Genomic DNA, 21999 nt, shown 5'->3' with positions numbered 1-21999 from the left:
TAGATCTTGTCCTCGAAGGTTAAGTAATTCTCAGTTAGTGATAATTTGGCCAATTGCATGATCCAAGCGATTGGTGCGTTCCATTTCCAATCTTGGGTTAGTAAAAGGTCTTAAATGACTTTTTAGGCTTTCATCTAGAGGAATACTCGTATATAGGGCCTCCACATCCAGGCACATCAGTGTTTCGGTATTTGGGTCAAATGCCATGTTTCTCAGGATGGTTAGGAGATGGGTGGTGTCCTTCACATAGGGTTTTGCCTTGGTAACTAGTGGCCTCAGGTACCAGTCTACAAATTGTGAAAGGGGTTCAAGGTTAGATCTGATTCCAGAAACTATTGGTCTACCATGGTAGAGGAGTTTGTCCCGTGTGTAATTTTGGAATCGTGTAGAATCGTGGGGTCCTAGGTTCCTTTGTGGCTCGAAATTCTCTCTCTTTTTTGTTGATCCAACTCCTTTCGCTGGCTTTGTCTAGTAGTAGTTCAATCCTGTTCTGAATGTTTTTTGTTGGGTCATTGTGGAGGATGGTGTAATTTTGTTCTTCCTGTAGTAGTAGTAGGCATGCTGTCCTGTAATCTTCCGTGTTCTGAATCACAGTGGCACCCCCTTTGTCAGCGAGTTTTATGACAATGTTGTCTCTTGTACTCAGTAGTTTGAGGGCAGCTTTTTCTCGTTTAGAAAGGTTGTGAAACGTATTAGATGTGGGCTGGTATTTTTCGATTTCTTTAATGACAGCATCTTCAAACGTAACAATCTCGGGAGGAATCATGGAGGGGGGCGGGCTGAAGGTTGATCTTTTTTTCAGATCTGTGAAGCTTCCTTCTGTTACTGGTTCAGGTCTGTTCATAAAGAAAGCCCTAAGTTAGATTTTCCTAAAAAATTCCGCAAGTTCACATCTGGTAGTGAATTTATCCATTTCCGTTGTAGGACAAATCCTAATCCCTCGTTGAGAACCCTTAGTTCATCGTCTGAAAGTGGTTCTTTTGACAGGTTAAATACCATGTTTACTGATTGCTTTGACCTGCTTGTGTCTGCTCCCTGGTACGGCTCCTGGTGTTGGCTCTTTCTGTTATGTCGTTGTGCCATTTGCCCCATCGTCCTCTCCGGTCTCTTCTCCCTCTCCGGCCACCGAACCCTAAAAAATGTTCATTTCGATGATTGGGTTGGAAAAACGGTATAGGTTGCGGCATCAGTGGTACCTGATATGGGGGAGGGATATATCCGCCTGCCCAGTACATCATCAGTTGGTTTTGAAAAGAGGGTTTAGCAAAGTTTCCTATTTGGTGTCTGCGGCATCCTCTTCTTGCCCTGTTGGATGTTGAATTGTCACTTGACCAGTCATCTGTGTCCGAGTGAGTTAATCCACTGTCACGTCTCCCTGAGGGTTCTGCTTCAGATTTGTCCTTTTTATTATAATCTTCTCTTGTGTATGGAGAATCACTTTCATGGGAGAATTTCGTAAGGTGTTTTGGGAGTTTGGTGATTTTGCTCTGGAGTAGAAATTCTTTGTGTTCTGAGATTTCTTTGTTCACTTCATCAATTTTTTTCTTAAGCATCGAGATCTTAATCTGGGTACTGAGGGCACCTTCGCCGGTTTTGATTTTTATCAACATGGCCTCTGAAATCCACTTTGCAGTGTTAATGATTAGTATCAGCTGATCCCAGGTACAACGCCACACGATTAGGGACCACTCTTTCCTAAATAGGGGATCTTATAGGAAAATGCGCAGTTCATTGGTTACAATGAGTCCAGTGGGGCTGCATTGCCGCACAGCTATTTTGTCATAATTACCCCATGTTATAGAGTCTTCCTTTGTTCTCTCTTTAGTTCATTAATTTCGTCCCAGTTCTGGGCCTGTGCCAGGCTCTGGGTAATGTTAGTGTCTGTGAGTAGAGAAGGAGCTGCTAATAGAAACAGACATGCATGTGGTTTGATGTATGAATAGGCATGACTCATGTATGATCACCTGATTGGAAAAACTGTCCGGTATAGGTTAATTCCGCATAATACTCAACACATCCATGGAATTTCTCCAAAGGGAATTACACTATGATGGTTTACAGGCAGCAACATGCCTTGTTATTCTACAGCACAATACTACAACTTGTACTATGTGTTTTTCATATCTATGCTTTGCTGTAGGAAAATCTTCTTAAGAAACCAGCGGCAAGTATTAGACTTGTTCATACAAGATTAATAAATGTGCCCCATGCAAACTGCGTACCTATAGTGCACCCACGTCTCTGGGGGAAGTGACCTCTCCGCATCCCACCCAGATGAAAGCCCAGGTCTTTTTTAGGCCACTAGAAGGGGCTGAAACATGTTGGTGTCTAGCTTAGGGTCCTAGGGCCATGACATCCTCAATACCCTACTATAGTGTATTTACTCTTCCCTCCCACAATAAACGATACTTTAGGAGTGGATGAGGAATTTTATCTTTAAAGTTACACCCCCATACACCTTTTTTCATAAGTGCTCCCTGAAATATGGTTGAGCCAACCCGACCTTTAGGAGTTGGGGTGAGCCCGATGATGAAGCCTGTCACTATTAGAGTGAGTGAGGTCTATATAAAGAAAAGGGTTTTTCTCCCTTCCCGCCCATACCCTACGGATTGGTTGCAGAGTTTTTATAGGAATTCCCAGTGTATCTCTCTGGAAAAAGAACCATCATATACAAAAAGACCAAAGGTTTTCCCCCTCTTTCTTAAGAAACGCTTAGCGTTCCTCTGAAGGGACACAAATTACGTTTTGAATGTTATTCTTAATTCTACATCTACCTTCTCCTCATTTCAGCTTATCTGTCCCTCTATCAATAATATTTCCTCTCCTGATCCCCCTTCCACCCTCACAGCTCCCATCAATGATTACTTTGCTTTCTCCCTTCCCAGTTAATCTCTCAATTTATTGAGGTATAATTCACTATGAATCCCTCTCCCCATACTTCCAAATAACCACTCTCCTCTCTAAGATGAGACTGTTGCCACCCCCTCGCTGCCCCATCAATTCATCTTTGTGTTCTCCTCCATCAATGTCCCTCCTGCTCCATTCTTCTCTCTGTTGGTTGGATCACAGATGATTCAGCAAGCCCCATTTTATGACCCTCTTCTCACTACGGTCACCTGCTTCCAGCTTCTCATCACCTACTACTAAGAAACCTCATCTCCTACATTCCATTCCTTTGCTCTTTTCCCTTATTCCAAACCAGTCCTTCTTCACATCACAATAACCTTTCGACATCAGTCTTCTAAGACGCCCTCTCTTACAATGTATTGGCTGGAAAATCTACCCCTCCTCTTTTTGTTTCTCTTTTTCACCTCAAAACCTCTCCTCCTGCAGACGTCTGTACCTTATCTATACCACCAATCCAGGACCTCATCTTTAGAAGAATGTTACAGCGCTACTTCTTATTCCTGGTGGTTTACTCCTGCTTTCACAGAACAACTGACAACTATAGAGGTTAGCCTCTGACCTCACCTGTTTTCTTCAAACTCCCTTGAGACCTATTCTAAGCTCAATCATTCCCTTACTTATCAAAACTTTCAATTACTCATATATATTAGTCCAACCTTTCCTGAGCCAAACTCTGGGAGTGCTATGGATTTCCATGACCTCTTGGTTTATCTGGCCTTGAAAATTGATCTTCCCATCAAGAGGTTCAATGGCGTTTCCAAATACCATGACCAGTGTCAAAGCTAACCCTTTCTCTTATAGCAGCCATATCGTAGTTGTAGGGTGGCCATGGGACTTGAAATGATGTCCTCCCACCTCCTGCTCCCAACCCTTGTCTTGACTTGCCCACTTTAGTTTTACCTCTACCAATGACCATTAGTCACGTACCTCCCTGTATCACACAGAACCAAGAAAGCGAATCACTTCAACTTGGTTAAGATTCCTTTTGAACCATTAGCTAGCCTTTCACCAGATTGGTGGATGCCTCTTTGCATAATTAGCCGCAAGTTTTTAAGCACAATCTGGATGTGGCTGACACCCTTATTCCTTTTACCTCAACCTCTTGGTTGTTACTGAAACCTGGCTGAATGATATATCTCAGGGCTTCATGGACCTCCGAATACTACCTAAGTACTCCATCATCAGAAGCAACCATGAAGAAGGTGTGGAGTCGGCATTTCTATTGTTCACAAGAGTTGATTTCAAACTGACCAGTGCTGCTGCTTCCGATACTGTCTCCTGGAAATGTGCTCATCTAAATCTCTTAAAATTAGCCTAAATGCAATGTATCATCCCCCAGATAATATCACCATTTTCTTGAAGGATTTTATGGATTTCTTCACATTTCTTCACTGACCAGTTGATGAACCCTGACTGTATTTCATGGAAACTTCAGTCTCAACTGGGGCAATCACAAGGACAGGATGACTAATTTGATATTCTGTTTCGTACAGTCCAGGTCAACAATCTCCTGTAAAATTGCTAAAAACAGACTCACATTGAAGTCATAATTCTTATTCTCATCATCTCCAAAGACTCTCTAGCGTTTTTGTGGGAGTGAGGTTCACACATTTTTGGTGGGGCCCAGGTCTCATGTCCCTATTATCAATATAAATTACCATGAATTATAGGCATGACAGAACTGTGTTGGGCATATCCACTTGTAAACAGAATTGTATCCATTTTAAAATCAAACTCACTTACTTATGCGTACTACCCCTCCAGGGGTATAGGCCATTAACCAGTACTCTCCAGTCATTTTTGTCCTGGACTTTTCTTTCAATCAGACTCCAGGTGTATTCTATCTTTTTGCAGTCACCCTTGAGGCCCGGCGCCCTGAGTTTCTTGGCCTTCCTCTTTTCCTTTGCCCATGGAGGTTCCAGGTCAAGATTTACCTGGTGGTGCCTACTGCAGGCCTAGGGAGACTCTGACATTTCCAGCCCCAATGTCTTTTCATGATTTCTCCATGAACAGGTAGTTAGAAAGTCTTCTGCCCTAGGTTGCTGTTGCTTATGGTATTTGGTCAGCAGATTTGGAGAATATTCTTAAGGCAGGTTTTGATGAAGGTCTGGACTTTGTTGGTGGTGGTCAAAGTTTCTGTTCCATACAGAATGATGGCTTTTAAGCTGGCATTAAAAAGCCTAATTTTTGTTTGCAGCATTAGGTCCTTTGAGCACCAGATCATCTTTAGCTGAATGAAGGCTGCACTTGCTTTCATGGCACTTCTCATGAGTTTGATATTTGTGTCACCCTGCTTGTCTATGACACTGCCCAGGTACTTGAAGGCCTCAACTTCTTCCAGGGTATCGCTTGCAAGAGTGACTGTAGTTGTACTTGGTGTATTACTCTTTAGGATCTTGTTTTTTTACCTATGGATGTTGAGGCCAAGTTGTGATGATGTGACTGATGCATTGTCAGTCTTCTCTTGCACCTGCAGATAGGTATGGGACAGGAGGTCCAGGTCATTGAGCTGCGTCCAAGGTATCCACTGGCTTCCATTTCTTCTCCCTGCTGTGGATGTCTTCATGATCCAGTCTATTGGCAGCAGGAAGAGAAAAGGTGAGAGCAAATGACCCTATCGAACTCCAGTCCTAACTTGGAGGCTTCTTTCAGTTGTCCTCCATGGACTAGTTCGTGAATTCCCTCTCCAACAACTCTAACCAAAATCTGGTCAAGTTCCAGTATAATATGGTGGCCATCGCAGATTGGAGGGCGACTTACTGCATGCAGCTGGATGCTCATAAATTAGATATCCTTCTTCTAGGAAGGGACACCATTATATAGAGCAATATTTTGTGGCCTGCCTCATTGGGCTCACCTCCTTTGCCTTAGGAGACTGTAAAAAATCTGGGTGTCTAGATAGATAGAACTTTGACTTTTCAGGCATAGACGAAATCTGTGGCTGGTGTCTCTTTTGGGCTTTTACGAGGATTTAAGCCTCTGCTTGGGTTCATTGATGTACAGACACACCAGATTATCATCCAGTCCACTATACGCTCTAGTCTAGATTATTGTAACTCTCTGTACCTGGGCATCAATAAAGCAGTGATCATTTGTCTTCAGAGGATGCAAAATGCAGTGGTGTGAACTGTATTCACTCTTCCGAAATTCTGCTCAGTCTCCAACTCTATTTGCAAGCTGCATTGGCTTCTGGTGGAGAAGAGAATCCACTTTAAGACACTGTGCATCTCACAAAGAATACTTAATTCTCAAGCATCCCCTATTCTATCTATCTACTAGTTCCTTTCGACCCCTGCCACATGCTGCACTCTGCAGATCAACATCTGACATGTGTTCCTCGAGTTAGAAGAGCACATGCAGGAGGTTGGTCGTTCCGTGCCTAGGCATCGGCCTCCTGGAAAACCCTCCCGGGAATCATTAGGAGTATCCAGAATCTCTGGGCATTTAGAAAGGCAGTAAAGACCTGGCTATTTCCGGCATAATCCTTTAGCCCCTGTCTCCCCTCTTGGTTTTGCGACCTAGAACCAGCGCTGGGACCCCTTGTTGCTGGGGAAGCCATGCGCTTTATAAATTTGGTAACATAACATAACTATCTTGCAGGTCATTTCCTCATAAGAGTTCCTGATGATTCTTATGACTGTATCTGGCAAGACATGGTGGCAGAGGGAATTCCAAACAGTCTCTTTGTCCACACTTTTGAATGTCTTCTCATATTCAATTAAGTTGGCATAGAGGGGAGTTCCATTCCATCAACTGCACAATGATGATGCACAGTGCACAATCTGGTCTATGCAAGATCTATCTTTGCGAAAGCCAGCTTGATGAGAGTTGACTTGTACCTTCATTCTGTTCAGGATGACTCTGTTGAACACTTTACCTGGAATTGATAGAAGAGTTGTCCCTCTCTAGTTTGCGCAGTTACTCAGGTCACCTTTCTTGGGGATCTTGATGAGATATCCCTCCTTCCAATCTGATAAAACAATTTCCTATTCCCAGATCCTGTAGCATGTCTACTGATATTTCAACATCTGCCTTCAGTGCCTCTGCAGGAATGTTGTCAGGTCCTGATGCCTTCCCATTTTTCAGATGTTTGATGGCTCCCAGATTCCTTCCTTGCTTGGTCTGCTGCAATCGATTGGCAAGTCCGTGACAGCTGGCTGTATGTCTGGTGGAGACTGTGACACGGACTGGGTTAGCAATTCTACAAACTGCTTCACCTGTCTTCCCAGCTTTGTCTTTAATAGATCTTACAAGCTTGCTGTGTCTGCCGGAGAGTTTCCTTCTTATGCCACAGAGTACTTTCAGGTTTTCATGGCTTGCTGCTTCCTGGGCTTCTGTGGCAAGATCATCAATGAATCTTCGCTTGTCTGCTCTTAAGCTTCTCTTTGCTTCTTTATTGGTTTGGTATATTCTCCTTGACTTTTCCATTTTGTTCTGCTCTTAGTCAGCGGTGTTGACTGCAGCTTTCTTTTCCTTTCTCCCTTGGATATTGTACAGATTCTCGGTGGAGATTCATTCTTTATGCTGGTGTTCTTAGGACCCAGTAAATACTAGCCGTTTAATGTCACTATTTCTTTGATCTTCTCTCACTTATTTTCTACTCGGACTCGGTCATCCTCTAGTTCCTGCAGGACTTGAAACTTGTTACTGAGGGTTACTGAGTATTCACTCCATGTCTGTGCATCTTTGAAGAGGGTGATATTACATCACTGGCTTTGGCTTGTCAGTTTCATCTATGCTTTCTTCAGCTTTAGCTTTAGCCTAGCCATGACACTGTGATGGTCTGATGACACGTCCACTTCTTTCAACACTCTCAAATCCTGCAGGGACCTCCTGAAATTCTTGCCACTGAAGACATGATCAATCTGATTCTCTTTTGAAGTGTCTGGTGACACCCACATTGTCTTGTGAATACTTGTGCGTGGGAATACACTCCCACCTATTACCATACTGTTCAGAGCAAAGAGATCTGTGATCTTTTCACCATTCTCATTTATGTCGCCAAGCCAACGGTTCCCATGAATTCCAATCTTATCATTGAAGTCCCCCATCAGTATGGTGATGTGTCTTACAAGACATATCTCTATGATGGACTGGAGTCTGTTGTAAAACTGATCCTTTGTCTCTTTGTTTGGCGAAAATATCGAGTTGGAAATATGGGATGTAGAAATATTGGTGAAAACAAATATTGTGACACAACAATATTGTGATGCAAAAATATCATTGTCAAGAACATTGATTTTTTTAAGTAAGCAATATATTTTTCAGGAATATCATTGCTGTAAATATCATTTTCCTCAGCATAGTTGTAAAATATATTGTTTACGCATGTGTGTGTATATATTAATTATTTGGGCTAATATTGTTTGTATATTGTTAATAAATATTTTTATATATACTTTGTGATGTTAAGTAATTGATAATGTTTTATTTAATTATAATAGTGATGTATATTGTCAGGCAGATATCTAGGTTTGTAGGGGTGTAGGGTGGGAAGTTAATTAAGTTGAATTAATTGATAAATAATGAATTATTAATGTATTATTTATTAATTATGTACATTGAGTACTAATTAGATTTCTTGAGTTATATATTAGGTGTGGGTTGCTGTGTTTGTAGAGGTATAGGGTGAGAAGTTAACTAAATAATAATTAATTACCAATTCATTAACAATGTATTAGATAATTATTTAATTAATTATTAATTATGTACACAATGTATTAATTATATATTTATACATTATTTATTAGGTGTGAGTTGGTTGGTTTGAAGGATTATAGAGCATAAAATTAATTATTAATTAATACTTTAATAACAAAATACTTATTTATTCATCAATTAATTAATTAATAATTAATGATTTAAATAATGCATATGTGTTCATTCATTTATTTATTTTAGTTATATTTTAAGTGTGTGCTGCTAGGTTTGTGGGGATATGGTGTAGTATGTTCATTAAGTAATAAATAATGGCCAATTTGTTATAATTGATAATTAGTTATTACATTTGTTGATAATCTGTTTTTAATATATATATATGTGTTTGGTTAATTAATAAAGTTTATGTTAAGAGTTTTATATTTTACTCAATTAATAGGGTTATGTTTCGTGTATGTAATGTGCTTGAAGTGAAGTACTTTCCCTACTGTTGCACAGACTGGGATGGGAATAGTAAATGTTACTACTCCGAAGTCCAGCTGATCCCCTACTGTTGAGTGGATGGGGAATACTAAACTTTACTCCTCCGAACACCAATGCTTTCCCTACTGTTGCAAAAACTGGAGAGGCAAAGTAAATTTTACCCCTTCGTGGTCCAACACTGCCCCTCATGTTGCAAAGACTCGAGTTGGAATAGTGAATTTTTCTTTTCCGAGATCCAACGCTTTTCCTACTGTTGCACAGATGGAGTGGTAATAGTAAATGTTACCCCTACGGAGTCCAATGCTTTCCCTACTGTTGCACAGAGTGGAATGAGAATAGTAAATTTTACCCCTCCAGAGTCCAATTCATTCCCTACTGCTGCAAAGACTGGTGTGGGAATAGTAAATATTACAATGCTGTAGTCCAACGCTTTAACTAACTTTACGCAGACTGGAACTGGAATAGTAAATTTAACCCCTTAGAGTTCCAACACTTTCCCTACTGTTGCATAGACTGGAGTGGGAATAGTAAATGTTACCTCTCCGGAGTCCAATGCTTTCCCTACTGCAGCACAGAACAGTAAATATTACCTCTCCAGGGTCTGTGACTTCCCTACTTTTGCACAGACTGGAGTGGGAATAGAAAAGTTTAAACCTCCGGAGTCCAACACTTTCCCTAATGTTGAAAACACTGAAGTGAGAATAGCAAATGTTACCCATCTGATGGCCAACAGTTTCTCTACTCCTACACAGACTGGAGTGGGTATAGTATATATATTACTCCCATATTGTAATCCTTTTTTTTTAAGTTGTTTAAATATGGATAAGATTATTATGTGTTTATTTGTTTAATTGTATATGTATTTATATATACATATATACGTGTGTGTATGCTTTCAAAAATGAAATACCACTCGCGCACTCAGAGTCTCCTGACGCAGATAAAACCAGACTTCGTTCAATTAAATTGGGGGTTTATTTCAATCATAAACCCGCCGTGATGCGTTTCGCCACCATAGTGGCTTGTTCACACACGTGGGTATATATATATATATATATATATATATATATATATATATATATATATAGATGTCTCTATATATCTATATATCTATATATATATATATAGATATTATCTACTGGCGGTCGCCAGTAGATAGTTATAGTTAGGACCATGTTTCCATAGGAAATCCGCAACATTCTATTTGGAATAACTTTGACGCCGGTTGACGAATCCTCGCAACATTTTCAAAACTAATGGGGCGCTACGCTCCGCTACGCTCCGCTCCTACCCTGAAAGTCTCGGGGTGATTCGTCAAGCGGGGGCTGAGAAAAAAGGGGGGTCCCAAAACGCGTTTTCCCCATGCATTTTTCCATAGGACCTTTAGACACAGCTACAGCCCGAACGGCTGAACAGAATTAATAGAAATTTGGCAGAGAGGTAGTCCGCAGGTCAAGGAAGTGCCTTTTGTAGGTCTGGTGTAAATCTGTTCAGTAGTTCCTGAGAAAATAGCAGTTAAATCAATATATATATCTGTAAGCGCGCTCCGTGCGCTTACCGTAAGCTTACCGTACGCGTACGGTGCCGTGCGCGAGCGCGGTTCTGATTGGCTGTTAGATCTTAGTAAACATTCGAATCGGTCGAAACCAGGAAGTGTCGGCCGCCATTTTCTCTCTCGCACTCTGAGGGGGGGAGGAAAAACAAAGTTGGATATCATGAAAAGGGGCAGGCTAGACAGCTTCTAACCACCTAGCCATGGTTAGGGTGTCCCAGAAGGCCATCCAAGTCTAAAAATTAAATGTTATTTTTTTTTTCAAAAACGCCGAATGCGCTTACCGTACGCGTACGGCCAAAAATAAATAAAAAAAAAACAAAATCCATATTTCCCCCCCCCCCTGTGTGCAAAAGGTGCCCGCAGGGCACCCTTTGTGCATGGCATATTATAAATTTGAACATTTAATAGATAACCTTTCACAACGAAGCTCATAATATGTCCTCTGTGTGCGGACGGTGCGCAAAGGGCATCGTGCGTACATGGCCCATCCAGCGTAACGTGGGCACGCGGTGCCCAACGTGCGTGCACGGCACTAACTGCGTTAAGTGGGCGCACGGTGCGCGAAGCGCACCGCGTGCTCACTGTGCGCGCAACGAACGTGGGAACGAACTGCGTGAAGTGGGCGCGCACGGCACGAACGGCGTAAAGTAACTTAGCATTTAAAAAAACATACAAATTCACTGAAAAAACCATAGGTTTCACACACGTTATAGTTAGGAATTAGCATTTAAAAAACCTTGCAAATTCACTGAAAAAACCATAGGTTTCACACATGTTATAGTTAGCTGGACATTTCACTCGTAAAAAACCAATGAAATTCCACGTTATAGTTAGTGCAGGCAACTATAACTCACGCGACCGCAATCCTCTGCTGATGCTAATACTGTATTTAGACACTTATTTGCCCATGTCTTCTTCCATTAAATTTTAGCTATACATATATTACAAATATTTTTTTTTCATAAAGACACATATGTCATCAGCAGAGGATTGCGGTCGCGTGAGTTATAGTTGCCTGCACTAACTATAACGTGGAATTTCATTGTTTTTTTACGAGTGAAATGTCCAGCTAACTATAACATGTGTGAAACCTATGGTTTTTTCAGTGAATTTGCAAGGTTTTTTAAATGCTAATTCCTAACTATAACGTGTGTGAAACCTATGGTTTTTTCAGTGAATATAGATATAGATATATATATATTAAGTTCTGAAATCATCCAAGTTGAGAAATGATGAGATGTGTTTCAGCCTTAAGCCTTTGTCAAGTTGACATAAACTTTAGTGCAAAATCACTTGGTGAGCCGTCTTATAATTTCTCAACTTGGATGATTTCTGAACTTGAAATATTGATGGATGTTGCTCCATTGACGGTATCGGCACTGTGAGGCTGATGGTGGCGTTGCAGCAACGTTGTTTTGGAAGTGAAAATATATATATACATATATTCTTTCTTCACATGTCCTACCTCTGTAGCCATAGTTAGAAACTAGCATTTGAAAAACCTTTGAAATTCACTGAAAAAAAACATAGGTTTCAAGCATGTTATAGTTAGAAATTAGCATTTAAAAAACCTTAGAAATTCACTGAAAAAGCCATAGGTTTTAGGGAAAGTTAAAGTTAGTTGGACAGTTCACTCGTACAACACCATAGAAATTCCCCCGTTATAGTTAGAACAGCTAACTATAACTCATGCCCCTTCAATGCACTGCTGATGACGTCACATATTACATCACTCATGACATGGTCAGTGACATCACTGATGAAATCTCAAATGACATCACTGATGACATCATCTGTGACTGTGTGTTTCTGTAAAGTTTAAATATTTATGATATATGTAGGGAAAGGCGTATTGAAGAATGAGTGGGTGTATACATGTCTGAATGGATGATTTAGTAGGTGTGTGACTGACTCTATAAGTGAGTGGTTAAACGTATCTTACTGAATGTATGGGTTAGTGACTAAACTGTGTGAATGTCTGTATCCGTCTGTCTGTTGGTGTGTAAGCAGCTGCATGGGTTTGTGAATAGCTACATGAGTGTCTATATGGGTTATTGATTGGTTGTCTGAGTATCTGTATTGGTGCCTGAATGTTTGTGTGGGTGGGTGGGGTGTGTGTGCATAGATGTGTGAGTGGGTGATTCACTGGGTGCATGGTTTCAAGAGTGCATCTGTGATGGACTGTATGGGTGGGTGAGTGTGAATATAGGTGTGTGATGAGTGAATGTATATCTCAGTGGTACATGTGTGAGTAACTACATATGTGAAAGGCAGTATTTATGTGTGTTGGAGTATATCAATGGCTATAAGTGAGAGTGTGTGATTGTGAGAGTGGCTGTATGGATGAGTGTGTGCTTGTATCAGTGGTTGTAATGTGCTAGTATTTTTATGAGTAATTGAGCTGGTGTGTGTATAACTGTATAGGTGAGTAAATGGCAGTGTGATTAATTATTTGCATGACTGACTAGGTGTGTGAGTACCTCTATGGATGAGTGGCGGTGTGTGAGTGTCTATATAGGTGTATGAGTGCATATGATAGTCCTCTACTGAGTGACCATAAATATGAGTGACTGTACGGGTGAGTGAGTGGATGTGTGTGTAAACCTAAGAATCAGTTTGTGTGTATGTAGTTATTGGTGATGGAGTGTCTATGGTTTTGAGAATGGCAGTAATTTAGAGTGGGTGTATCAAAGGTTATATTAGGGTTTGAGAAGATGCATCTAATTATCAGATGGATGATATCATCAGTGATGTCATTTGAGATGTCATCAGTGATGTCACTAACCATGTCATGAGTGATGTAATATGTGACGTCATCAGCAGTGCATTGTGGGGGCGCGAGTTATAGTTAGCTGTACTAACTATAACGGGGGAATTTCTATGGTTTTGTACGAGTGAAATGCCCCCCTCCCGGGCCTCTTCTGGCCCCAGAGACCCCATCCCTGTGGCGGCCCTATACGTTGGGGACCGTTGGGGGGTCCCCGATCCCCCATGGTCCCGCCAGCTCCCCGCGTCCTGCGGGAGCCGGCATTGCTTTTCCACAAGGGGAGCTGCTGGCATGCAGCTCCCCTTATGGAAAAGCAATTCTACTTTGCTTCATTGAAGCGAGAGAAGGTTTCCCTGCTCTCACTTCAATGAAGCAAAGCAGAGTTTGCAATGACAGGGCAGGAGCCGCAAGACTCCTGCCCTGTCATTGCAAACAGCAGTTTCCCGGGGGTGGGCACCCCGGGACACTGCAGGAACCGGCCCTGGGGGGTGGCGGACTCCAGGGCCATCACAGGCTCCAGGAGGGGGCCCGTGCGCCCCCTCCCATGCAATGTACAGCCCTGGGGAGGTGGTGGTCCCATTACAGACCCCCAAATTTAAATATTAGTGCCCTGGGGAGGTGGTGGTCCCCGGGGCATGTGGGGGGGCAGTGTACCCCCCGCAAATAATTCATGAAAGCCACGGGGGTGGCGGTCCCCAGGGCTTGGGGGACCATGTGCCCCCCGCAAATATTTTATCAAAGCCCCAGGGGGTGGTGGTCCCCAGGGCTGCAGGGGTCCCCCTGGGCCCCCGCAATTGTGTTTTAACATGCCCCCGGGACTTGGCCCACCTAGGGGCTAAATAATAGCTCTTCATTTTTTTTGATTTTCGCAGCCGGATCCTCCGCGCATCTCGCCGATTTGTTTTTTTAAAAATATGCTTTTTTGGGCCCCGGGGGTTCTGGTGGGACCCCCTAAGCAGGCCTAAGGGATCAGGGTGTCTCTACCCTGCCCCATTTTCTTGTTTTACGCATTTATTTTTCTGTTTTCTTGTGCCTCGGTTCTACCGAGTTACAAGATGGCTGCCAACACTTCCTGGTTTGGAGTGTTGACAGCCAATTAGAATAAAGCTCGTGGTCGGGAGGGTCCGCATATCCTCTGTGCCTCAAAATATCGAAACATTTATTTTTGATTTTCTCAGCAACTACTGAACGGATTTACACCATTTAAAAAAAGGTACCTTTCTGTGCCAAGCAGTACCTCTTTGCCAAATTTGAGTTAAATTCGTTCAGTAGTTCCGGCTGTAGCCTTGCATAAAGTTTCCTATGGGAAATTGATTTTTGACTCTTATTTTTTGATTTTCTCAGCAACTACTGAACGGATTTACACCATTTAAAAACAAGGTCTCTTTTTGAACCAAGGGCTACCTTTTTGCCAAATTTGGTGTAATTCCGTTTACAGTTCAGACTGTAGTCGTGTCTAAAGTTTCCTATGGGAAATAACATGGAGAAAACATGTTGTGGGACCCCCTTTTTTCTCGGCCCCCGCTTGCTGAATCACCCCGAAACTTTCAAGACAGCAGCTGACTAGAGCGGGCCATAAGTTTTGAAAATTTCGCGAAGATTCATCAACCGACGCCAAAGTTATTGGGAAAACAAAAAACAAGTTTCCTATGGAAAATAGGTCCTAACTATAACTACCTACTACCGACCGCCAGTAGGTAGTATATACCTATATATATATATACATATAACCATTTCTATTAATTTGTTTTTTAATATCTATAGTAATATTTTATATTTATTTAATATTTTGCTTTAGCTTTGTTAATTTCTTTCTGCTTTAAATAAATAAATGTATATAGATGTTTTTATAGTAGTATATAAAAAAGATATAATGTAAAATATACTTTTTAATAATAGTGCTTTATTATATATGTATATATAAATATGCCCAGAGATATACATTTAGCATTTATGTTTGTATGTTTAAATAAGTATATATTTATATATCTTGAAGATTTTCTATTTTAAAATATATATATATTATATATATATATATATATATTCAAAACCACAGTTGCCCAAGAGCGAGGCGCACTCCCCCTCGGCGTTGTCAGGTCAAGGAAGGTTGCAGGCAACACCTGCGTCTGCAGCAACCGACGCGTTTCAGGCTGACGCCCTTCTTCAAAGGTTAATGCTGCTCCCCACAGAATACCAACAAACAGAACATCCAGTGTACGCCCTTTATTATATCCACAATGTGACTCAGGTGAGTAAATGTTGCAATGAATTCTGGGACTGGAAGTTCTTTGTAAAATAACACCCAAGTGGGCTGTTGGCAGCTTAGAGGCAAATATCAAAGTTAATATCCAACGCCGAGGGGGAGTGCGCCTCGCTCTTGGGCAACTGTGGTTTTGAATATTTACGGCCGGTCCGGCCGGGAGGCGCACCGCCGCTTATGAGCGGTCCCGCTGCTGTTCTTGTGATAGCGCTGTGGGCCAAACAGGCGAAAGGCGGAATGGAGGAAGGAAGTGTGGACATACCGAGGATATTAACTTTGATATTTGCCTCTAAGCTGCCAACAGCCCACTTGGGTGTTATTTTACAAAGAACTTCCAGTCCCAGAATTCATTGCAACATTTACTCACCTGAGTCACATTGTGGATATAATAAAGGGCGTACACTGGATGTTCTGTTTGTTGGTATTCTGTGGGGAGCAGCATTAACCTTTGAAGAAGGGCGTCAGCCTGAAACGCGTCGGTTGCTGCAGACGCAGGTGTTGCCTGCAACCTTCCTTGACCTGACAACGCCGAGGGGGAGTGCGCCTCGCTCTTGGGCAACTGTGGTTTTGAATATATATATATATATAAAACTGCAGTATTTTTGTATGTTTTTAAACAATATTAGTGTAAAACAATATTTCTTTTAAATATTTTTGCTCACACCATTTTAAGGATCGGAGAAATGATTATTTTGTAATCTATATTTTTGGCTCAATTTTTATGTCCCTTGATATTGTTGTAATCGATATTATGTCAGAGATCATTTCTCCTCTTCTATGCTGTCATTTGTATAGCACTGGATAACATTCATGCTCATCCTCTTTTTTGTGGAAGGTTGCTGTGATGATTCTGGGACCGTGGGTGGGCTCAGTTGGCTGCTGGCATTAACACCAGTGCTACTCCTTGAGTATGTGGGGCGTTCACTTCCTCATGTCAGGAATATAGCAGCATTCCTCCTGGAGCCACTTTTTGTTGTTCGGACTGTGTCTATTTGGTTGTTGTGATGCCAAACAAGGCAATGTTGTAATTTTTCAACTCCGCTGCCACGAACGGGGTGTCTTGCCTGGCGCTGTCTTGCCTGCCTTGTACACGATCTTCACGTTGCATGTCCTGATGATGATTGTCTTGGTCAAAAACAGGTGGAAAGGCTTTGTGTCTTCCAGGGATTGCTGGCTTTCACCACAAGGCGTAATAGGAATCTGTGAAGGAGATTCCTCACTCCCTAAGGCTGGGATGTCTTCTGGTCTTTTCGTTGATGTTTCTGTAGGTAGGATTTTTTTTTACATGGTGGGAAAGCTAGGCCCATGCAAAAACCTCGCTCTTTTGCAGCTGGGCATGGGAGCAGCCACGGCGGATTTTGAAGGCTGAATATACCTGTTAATTTATTGTTCCCAATCTCTGCCCCTGCCACCTCAGGACACAGACTATCCTCTCTGCTGCTGCCCGATTTGCTTCAAAGTGGAGGCTGAAAGTAGAGGCAATTAATACTTGCCCTGAATTCCAGCAAGTGAAGTGAACAAGCAACATGGGTAAACCCCCATCCATTGTTTGCTATGGGTGCCCTCAGCCATAAGCCAAGAATTATAAACAGCATGCCACTGCCAGCTGCACAATTTGCCACTATAACACAAACTTGCACACACTCATTTTCACATGCAATTCATTCTCACAGACTCTAATGATTCAAATGCTCTTGTGGAGCAAAATTAAACTGTCAAAATCACCAAAATCCACACTGCAGGGAGTTCATGAAATTTGGGGTTCTACCTGGCTAGCAACAAACCACATGAACTGCAGGCAGGTCTGGGGACAGAGTGGACTAATGCGTCCACTGTAGGGGTCTACGTTCGACCTCATGATTACAGGTTCACATCCCAGCAAATCCACTAGGCCTTTCATCCTTTTAAGGTCAATAAAATGAGTACCATTGAGTTGTGTAGCAACAAACATCTGTTATTCAGCTCCGAGATACCCTTGGGTGAACGAAGGGCCAGACTGGCCACAACAGGCATCAGGTGTTTTCCCGGTGGTCTGGAAGGTTGTGGGCAGATTTTGGAGGGATGGGGTCATTTTTTAATACTGGGGGCCGGTATTGCAGCATTGCTGCAATATTGGCCCCCTGTAACAAAAACAGCAGCAGTGCTTCATACTAGCACCACCCCTTCCCCCCCTGGCACATGTGGCCCGTGCAGGTAAGAGCGGTGGGGCCGGGTGGGGGGCTTTTGACAGACGAGGGAAAATTAATTATTTACTTAATTTTCCCTTGTGGTCATCTGTCAAATCACCCCCCCAACCAAACTCCCCAACCCGGCCCCACCACCCCATGGCCAGCATGGGCTACGGATGCCCCCTGGGCCGGCCATACTGAATTGCCAGGGCTGGTTTGTGTTCTCAGACTGGCCCTGGGTGACCGTGTCATTTGCAAATACAAACATTATGTTATGCAGTGACTGGGACTATGAAAAGCACTGGGTGGGTGAAAGGCCTTTTACTCAAAGGTAAAGAGAGACACAAGGAGACAGAGCAAAAAAAAAGGTATCAGGAGCGTAATGTACAAAGCCATTGTGCAACTGCTAACCCTGCAATTGAAAAATCACAGAGTTTGCAACCGCAGAATAAAATGTAGGTATTTCATTAATCCATTTATTGAGTTGGCAAAGTCTTTCTCACTTGCAAAATGCGTGTAGTGATCCATACCAAATCACAATTAGGCTTGGTCGTGGGAGGGTGCCCCTAATTGTTCTTTGGTATCGCATGTAGCAATGGCTGAGCAATGGCTGAGCAAACCATTGAACATTACCAACACCTCAAAGGATGTGGTAACCGACTAGCAACTTGGGCACTTTCCCTATGTGAGTAGTGTCTGGTATGCTAATGAAGGATAGGCAGTGTTCTAAGGGACACTGTCTATCCCCTAGGAGGTTTTCCCAAACAGAAAACACTTTTTTTAAAGCACTGGTTCAAGTAAGGAAAATGGGTTGCTTTCAAAAGTAAAGGTTTGCAGTTTGGGAAGGCAAACACAGGAATGGTGGTCTGCTGTTCATTACAGGAGGACACCATTGGTGTGTTGTAACCAATCTCAAGGGTTTGCAAATAGTGACCTTCCTAATTAAGCAGGTGATTCTGAAGCCCCCAGGGACTAATCACTATGCAATGTGAACCTATTGGTGCATAAGTCACCACAAAATCAGAATCAGGTCACAAAATGTGTGCAATTTACGACCGCATCTTGCAACCAACCTCTTAGTAAACCTGCCTCCAAAAGTACAAAAGATATGGGGAAATAAAAAAAAGTAGCATAGAAAATAAACATTGCAAAAAAGCTAAAGAATTGTTGGTGCACTCGTATTCTGCAATGCGGCATTATGAGCTGCAAAAATTGCCCCTGCACATGCTGCCATTTGCCAACTTCGAAGGCATTTGGTACCATAGATGTGGTTTACTGGCATCCTATTTCCTTCTACCTTCACACTATCAGGCACAGAAGCCTCAGAAGAAGTGATAGGAAGTGCTATGAGTGGCGGAACTGAAGACGTGTAGATAGGCATATTCAGAATCTGCATTCAGAATAGCTGGAAAAAATGCACCACTTTCATGATTACAAAGGATCCAACAATAGTTGATGCATTTTTGTACCAATAATTTCCATTCTTGCCACTTAGTGAACATATTGTTTATGCATTATTCAGTGTGTGCAAACATTGGTACAAAAGTGCATCAGCAATTGTTAGATGCTGTATAATCAGGAAATAGTGGTGCCTTTCTAGCTATTCTGAATGCAGATTCTGAACAATTAGGAGGGCATCTTTTTAATTTTTCGTTTTACTTAAAGTGCGCTATGAAACGTATTTATGTATCTGGTCTTCTTTTTACTAAGAACTCTTTTCCCAAACACACAATAGCGTGGATTCACAGATTTTGATGATCCCAATCAATTGTCTAGCAAGGCAATGCCCTGTGAATCTAAAATGAGCAAAGATGTAGGTCTGAAAATCCTGTTTTTCCCTTAGCATCAGCTTGAGATATAATTTTCTTTGATTGTTGTTTATTTTATTTTCTTCCTTCCGGCTACCTTATCTGCTTGAAATATAATCCCATGTGAATATTCTCATATGCAAAAAAACAGTAAGTGACAAAACAAAGAATCATCCCTTTTCATTTTATCGCTGTTCTCTTGCAAAAATAAATTGCCTCCCTTCTTGAATTCTTGATCCTTGATCTCCAGCAGTCAAACATCATTCTCATTGACTGGAACTCTCTTCTGAGACAGGTGATAATTGGAATGGGACCTCCTGTCTTTTCTTAGCCGAAGGCCAGACCAACTTTGCAGCACTTTCTTGAGATGTTGTTTTATACAGTGTTACTTTTTGTCTGTGAGACTAAATGTTAAAAGCTAGTTTAAGGAAGTGCTGCGTATGCTCGATTTTTCTCAGCCCTGAAATCCCTCTTCAGAGGGAAGTTTCATATCAAACATTGGTTTCCACCACTAGGATTCTCTATATAGAATATTGATGTATGTAACAATATCGACGCCACAATATCGAACTACAGATACATTGTGACCATAATATCGAGGCCAAAAGTATATTCAAGGTAAGTGTACATTTGCGATTATTACTTTTCACTACAATAATATTTCAGGAAGTGATATTATATACTCTGTATCTCTGTGGTTCGAAATGTCGACCGTATTACTGTGGTGTAGCGCCCAAAATACCACTTTGTTAATGCAATGGATTTCTTTAATGTGACTTTTGTATGACAATTAATTATTATGAATTATGAAAATCCTACAGAAGGTGCAGGTAATTATACAGAAAAAAAGAATGCATTACTTGGCATATGCATGTACAAACCTATGATTTTAAGGTTTTGATTTGTTAATCAGGATTCCATTATGAACTGCAGACATTGTCCACCCCCTATTTAAATTCTGGTCTTGGATGACGCTGGAGTGAGTACATGCTTTTTGATTACATTTAATAATATTCGGCGGCTTTTGCCATGAAGGACCCTTCAGAAAAATATCTAGTTTATCAGAGTAGGCATTAATGAACTTTAAAGGTGATGGAGTGCTTTAATATGAGTGACATATTTTAGATGACTGTAAAGTCTAAGGTCCTTATTCCAGGGGAGTGGTAGAAACTGAAGTTTGCACCCGAATCACAGTTACAGTTTCTGCAATAAAACCATACTCCCTCCCCCAACCCTACGACCACACATATGTGAACATGGAACGCTTGGTTGCATGTGCAGGGTAAAATACCAAACAATATAATTTTTGCATCATAAAATTAGGGAACATATTCTATATCAGCATGATTTCCCTTATGACGAGGTGAGGAATTCAGATTGCTCCTGTTCAATTCCATATTCGGTCCTATTGGTTATTACAAGGTGCAGTATTAGGGTCCAAGATTTCAGACAACTATTAGTAGATGCTTTTGGGCATCAGTAAATGCAATTTCTTAAAAAGTCCTGCAGCCATTTACACTTTGTAAAGTTGCTTTCCACAATATTCTAAACTGCCTTCTTTGTTGTTCCTATGTTGTAACTTGCAGCACGGTTAAGGCCTCATAACAATAGTTATGCATTTCGTCTGATCATATCAGTAGTAAAACTCATTCTCAACACAACTTCCCTGATAAATCACTCAATGGCGTGTGGGCCTCCTACTTGAAAATGTGATGCTTCCTTTAATAACGAAGCTTACTATCACCTTTTGTTTTCCTCCAGCTGTCTGCTCTTCTCCTTGCTACAATCTTTTAGTACATTTCTCAAATGCCCTGTATTCAGTGGCGTTTTGTGCTATCGCAACCGCCACCAATCTGGTTTTCATGCTCTCCAATCTATCAAGAATGTCTTTTCTAAAATCTCCAACTTCATCTCCTCTTCTCATCATGACTACTTATTTTCCATGAATATCCTACTTGGCATTTCTGTAGTGTTCAACAAATCTGCCCACCCAACACCTGTGTGAAATAAAAGTATGGTGAAGGGGAACCACATACCTTTACCCGTACCCCCATTTATCACAACTGTGTGTGTTCAAGTTCCTAACTACTGCATTCTGCCATAATAACAGGAGTATCAGGGACACAATTAACATCAAAGAGATCAAAGGGCAATGTGACAACAGGCTATACCCAACACTGTATTCTACGTTATTAATATGCACATTTGAGTTTGAGGTACTGACATTGTGTGTTCTAGAACTCAATCTAAATTTAAACAGCCCTTAAGATGAAATTGTTTAGAGGTCAACTTTGCAAGCCATCTGCAGAGCTAAAATAAGATTTAATCAAAATATAGCAACTCAGTTCAGCAACAAAGATTGTTTTGCTCCATTGTAGTAGGGAAAGAGAGCA

Source organism: Triturus cristatus, chromosome 8 (genome assembly GCF_964204655.1).
Source record: "Triturus cristatus chromosome 8, aTriCri1.1, whole genome shotgun sequence".
NCBI lineage: Eukaryota > Metazoa > Chordata > Amphibia > Caudata > Salamandridae > Triturus > Triturus cristatus.
The sequence above is the reverse complement of the archived record's forward strand: the minus strand, read 5'-3'. Positions refer to the sequence as shown.